Genomic DNA, 6,000 nt, shown 5'->3' with positions numbered 1-6,000 from the left:
AGCTTTTCAGTAGAATCAGAATGACAAAATATCAGTACATCATGAAAGAGTGTGAGGATCATACTAAGTTGTGCCAGAAAGTACAACCTTGAAACTGTGGAACAGGAGAAGTAGTCCTTAATATTATTTATTAAAGGAAAACTGGATCATTTAAAAAACAGACATTTGTTTCATTGTTATTTTATTTGAATAGGCAGTCTTACATAGGACCAATGCCTCTACATACAATGATTGTTTTGAAACATTCTTAAAGGGGAAGAGGTTTTTACGGGACACCTTATCATTTGAGGATTGGTTACCACAATCACTGGGATGGTGATGAAGTATGATTGTTTTGGGCCAAATTATGGTGAAAAAACATTTCTATGTACCACTACAATTCGGTATTTGGAAGGTACACCCAAACACCCCTTTCGAATACCTTCCATTTAATACATCAGAAAAAGCCATTTTGCGTTTGCAAATGGCCTGATTCTTCAGACCAGCCTTCTTGCAACTGCAATGATAGTTCGTACATCTTGCACGTAGGCAGAGCTTTTCAGGCGAAATTAAATAGTTCCTACGTTGCACAAAAATGAAGTGCTTCAAACAAACACATACTTTGCATGCACAGAGAAGAGGTGGAATATATGTAATACTGAAGACACAGGTGAAATGAGAAATAGATTGACTGCTTCGCTGCCAAGTTTTATACGCCATTTCTTCAGTGCAATACAAGAAAGCACCAAACAGTATAACAAAGTTGTCAATTGGTTTCATAGTCCATTCCCTTTGTTTCGTGCTGTGAAAGGAAGAGCCGAATTCCAAAATTGATCAATGATGTTTCCGAAATTTCCCAAAGGGAATACCAAGCCGGTTGTTAAAAACTGCATTTACTCACAGGTTTTGAGCAGGAAACACTGAAATGTTATTAAAGTGCAATATCCAAGGGAACACTGACTCTGTCACAGATGATCCAAATGGAATTGATGAAAAGTCCCAATTACAAACAACAGAATCAAAATAGGGTGAGGGGACACCCGGATTTGAACCAGGGACTTCTTGATCTGCAGTCAAATGCTCCACCACTGCGCTATATCCCCAGCTTTTCAGTAAAATCAGAATGACAAAATATCAGTACATCATGAAAGAGTGTGATGATCATACTAAGTTGTGCCAGAAAGTACAACCTTGAAACTGTGGAACAGGAGAAGTAGTCCTTAATATTATTTATTAAAGGAAAACTGGATCATTTAAAAAACAGATATTTGTTTCATTGTTATTTTATTTGAATAGGCAGTCGTACATAGGACCAATGCCTCTACATACAATGATTGTTTTGAAACATTCTTAAAGGGGAAGAGGTTTTTACGGGACACCTTATCATTTGAGGATTGGTTACCACAATCACTGAGACGGTGATGAAGTATGATTGTTTTGGGCCAAATTATGGTGGAAAAACATTTCTACGTACCACTACAATTCGGTATTTGGAAGGTACACCCAAACACCCCTTTCGAATAACTTCCATTTAATACATCAGAAAAAGCCATTTTGCATTTGCAAATGGCCTGATTCTTCAGACCAGCCTTCTTGCAACTGCAATGATAGTTCTTACATCTTGCAAGTAGGCAGAGCTTTTAAGGAGAAATTAAATAGTTCCTACGTTGCACAAAAATGAAGTGCTTCAAACAAACACATACTTTGCATGCACAGAGAAGAGGTGGAATATATGTAAGACTGAAGACAGAGGTGAAATGAGAAATAGATGGACTGCTTCGCCGCCAAGTTTTATACGCCATTTCTTCAGTGCAATACAAGAAAGCACCAAACAGTATAACAAAGTTGTCAATTGGTTTCATAGTCCATTCCCTTTGTTTAGTGCTGTGAAAGGAAGAGCCGAATTCCAAAATTGATCAATGATTTTTCAGAAATTTCCCAAAGGGAATACCAAGCCGAGTGTTAAAAACTGCATTTACTCACAGGTTTTGAGCAGGAAACACTGAAATGCTACTAAAGTGCAATATCCAAGGGAACACTGACTCTGTCAAAGATGATCCAAATGGAATTGATGAAAAGTCCGAATTACAAACAACAGAATCAAAATAGGGTGAGGGGACTCCTGGATTAGAACCAGGGACCTCTTGATCTGCAGTCAAATGCTCTACCACTGAGCCATATCCCCAGCTTTTCAGTAAAATCAGAATGACAAAATATCAGTACATCATGAAAGAGTGTGAGGATCATACTAAGTTGTGCCAGAAAGTACAACCTTGAAACTGTGGAACAGGAGAAGTAGTCCTTAATATTATTTATTAAAGGAAAACTGGATCATTTAAAAAACATATTTATTTGTTTCATTGTTATTTTATTTGAATAGGCAGTGGTACATAGGAACAATGCCTCTACATACAATGATTGTTTTGAAACATTCTTAAAGGGGAAGAGGTTTTTACGGGACACCTTATCATTTGAGGATTGGTTACCACAATCAAGGAGATGGTGATGAAGTATGATTGTTTTGGCCAAATTATGGTGGAAAAACATTTCTACGTACCACTACAATTCGGTATTTGGATGGTACACCCAAACACCCCTTTTGAATACCTTCCATTTAATACATAAGAAAAAGCCATTTTGCGTTTGCAAATGGCCTGATTCTTCAGACCAGCCTTCTTGCAACTGCAATGATAGTTCGTACATCGTGCACGTAGGTAGAGCTTTTAAGGAGAAATTAAATAGTTCCTACGTTGCACAAAAATGAAGTGCTTCAAACAAACACATACTTTGCATTCACAGAGAAGAGGTGGAATATATGTAAGACTGAAGACACAGGTGAAATGAGAAATAGATTGACTGCTTCGCTGCCAAGTTTTATACGCCATTTCTTCAGTGCAATACAAGAAAGCACCAAACAGTATAACAAAGTTGTCAATTGGTTTCATAGTCCATTCCCTTTGTTTAGTGCTGTGAAAGGAAGAGCCGGATTCCAAAATTGATCAATGATGTTTCAGAAATTTCCCAAAGGAAATACCAAGCCGAGTGTTAAAAACTGCATTTACTCACAGGCTTTGAGCAGGAAACACTGAAATGCTATTAAAGTGCAATATCCAAGGGAACACTGACTCTGTCAAAGATGATCCAAATGGAATTGATGAAAAGTCCCAATTACAAACAACAGAATCAAAATAGGGTGAAGGGACAGCAGATTTGAACAAGGAACCTCTTTATCTGCAGTCAATATAGCTCTACCACTGAGCTATATCCCAAGCTTTACAGAAAAAGCAGAATGACAAAATGTCAGTACATCATGAAAGAGTGATGGATCATACTAAGTTGTTCCGGAAAGTACAACCTTGAAACTGTGGAACAGGAGAAATAGTCCTTAATATTATTTATTAAAGAAAAACTAGATCATTTAAAAAAAAGATATTTGTTTCATTGTTATTTTATTTGAATAGGCAGTGGTACATAGAACCAATGCCTCTACATACAATGATTGTTTTGAAACATTCTTAAAGGGGAAAATGTTTTTACGGGACACCTTATCATTTGAGGATTGGTTACCACAATCACTGAGATGGTGATGAAGTATGATTGTTTTGGGCCAAATTATGGTGGAAAAACATTTCTATGTACCACTACAATTCGGTATTTGGAAGGTACACCCAAACACCCCTTTCGAATACCTTCCATTTAATTCATCAGAAAAAGCCATTTTGCGTTTGCAAATGGCCTGATTCTTAAGACCAGCATTCTTGCAACTGCAATGATAGTTCGTACATCTTGCACGTAGGCAGAGCCTTTAAGGAGAAATTAAATAGTTCCTACGTTGCACAAAAATGAAGTGCTTCAAACAAACACGTACTTTGCATGCACAGAGAAGAGGTGCAATATATGTAAGACTGAAGACACAGGTGGAAGGAGAAATAGATTGACTGCTTCTCCGCCAAGTTTTATACGCCATTTCTTCAGTGCAATACAAGAAAGCACCAAACAGTATAACGAAGTTGTCAATTTGTTTCATAGTCCATTCCCTTTGTTTAGTGCTGTGAAAGGAAGAGCCGAATTCCAAAATTGATAAATGATGTTTCAGAAATTTCCCAAAGGGAATACCAAGCCGAGTGTTAAAAACTGCATTTACTCACAGGTTTTGAGCAGGAAACACTGAAATGCTATTAAAGTGCAATATCCAAGGGAACACTGACTCTGTCAAAGATGATCCAAATGGAATTGATGAAAAGGCCCAATTACAAACAACAGAATCAAAATAGGGTGAGGGGACACCCGGATTTGAACCAGGGACCTCTTGATCTGCAGTCAAATGCTCTACCACTGAGCTATATGCACAAGTTACTACTTGTGTAACGATATACCTGTAAGAGACATTAGTTAGTATTAGATTCCTTACCTTAGAATATCCCCAGGCGTCAGACTGGATCCGGAAACTTTTGCGTAGCAGTACCCTTGCGCGTCGGTAGGCGTCGTCTGCGGCTCCGCGTCCGTCGTCGGCGTCGTGGGCGCCGTGATGACTTCGTCGGAGTACTTCGACGCTGCCTCCGCGTGCTGACGTCAGTTCTTAGACACAGCTTTTCCGCGCCAGAAACGCAGAGCCATGTTAAAAACCAACACTGGTGCTATTGAAACTAGGGCCCTGAAAGGGGACAACCCTAACCCTCGATATTGGTTCGCAGAACGAGGAGGATGGGTGGGTCGGTAAGGAATCTAATACTAACTAATGTCTCTTACAGATATATCGTTACACAAGTAGTAACTTGTGCATCTGAAAGAGACACGTTAGTATTAGATTCCTTACCTTAGAATAGATACCCCAGCAATACCAACCCCGGTGGTGGGTCTGCGAACCAATAATCACACCAGAAAGTCCTGGAGGACGGAACGGCCAAAGAAGCCATCCCTCCGGATTTGGCTGTCCAAGTCAAGTCAAGTCAGGGGATTTATATAGCGCACTACATACCCAGAGGGTCTCAAGGCGCTTAGAAAGGGGAGGAGGATTACTTGTCAAATATCCACGTTTTAAGTTGCTTTCTGAATGCTAGGTGGTTCTGGGTAAGGCGAAGGTAAGCGGGGAGTGAGTTCCATGTTTTAGCAGCCAGGTATGAAAAGGATCTGCCTCCCATGGTGGTCTTGTTGATGCGGGGTACAGTGGCGAGGGCTTGGCTGGAAGAACGTAGTTGGCGGGAGGGGGTGTAGAAGGACAATCGTGAGTTGAGGCAATCTGGTCCGATGTTGTAGAGTGATTTGTGTGCGTGGGTTAGCAGTCGGAAAGTGATTCTCTTATTGACGGGTAGCCAGTGGAGGTCTTTAAGGTGACCAGAGATGTGTTCGTTGCGTGGGATGTCTAATATGATCCTGGCTGAGGCGTTTTGGATTCGTTGGAGTTTCTTCTGGAGTTTGGCGGTAGTGCCTGCATAGAGGGTGTTTCCGTAGTCCAGTCGGCTCGTGACCAGGGCATGGGTGACTGATTTCCTTGTTTCGGTGGGGATCCAGCGAAATGTTTTTCTGAGCATGCGAAGAATGTTGAAGCAGGAAGAGGATACGGCGCTGACTTGTCTGTTCATTGAGAGTGAAGAATCCAGGATGATGCCTAGGTTCCGTGCGTGGTCTGTCGGGATGGGTGCTTTTCCGAGGGCTTCCGGCCACCAGGAGTCGTCCCATGCAGAGGGGGAGGTACCTAAGATGAGGACTTCTGTTTTGTCTGAGTTCAGTTTCAGACGGCTTTGTTTCATCCATTCGGCAACTTCTTTCATTCCTTCGTGTAGGTTAGTTTTGGCGGTGCTGGGGTCATTGGTGAGAGAAAGGATTAGTTGAGTGTCATCCGCGTAAGAGATGATGTTGAGGTTGTGTTGGCGGGCGATGGCCGCGAGGGGGCTCATGTATACGTTGAAGAGGGTGGGGCTGAGTGAGGATCCTTGTGGTACGCCACAGATGACTTCAGTGGCCTTGGACTTGAATGGTGGGAGGCGGACTCTCTGGGTTCTTCCGGTGAGGAACGAGGTG

The sequence above is a fragment of the Lissotriton helveticus genome, chromosome 1_2 (assembly GCF_964261635.1).
Source record: "Lissotriton helveticus chromosome 1_2, aLisHel1.1, whole genome shotgun sequence".
In the NCBI taxonomy this organism is placed as follows: Eukaryota; Metazoa; Chordata; class Amphibia; order Caudata; family Salamandridae; genus Lissotriton; species Lissotriton helveticus.
The sequence above is the reverse complement of the archived record's forward strand: the minus strand, read 5'-3'. Positions refer to the sequence as shown.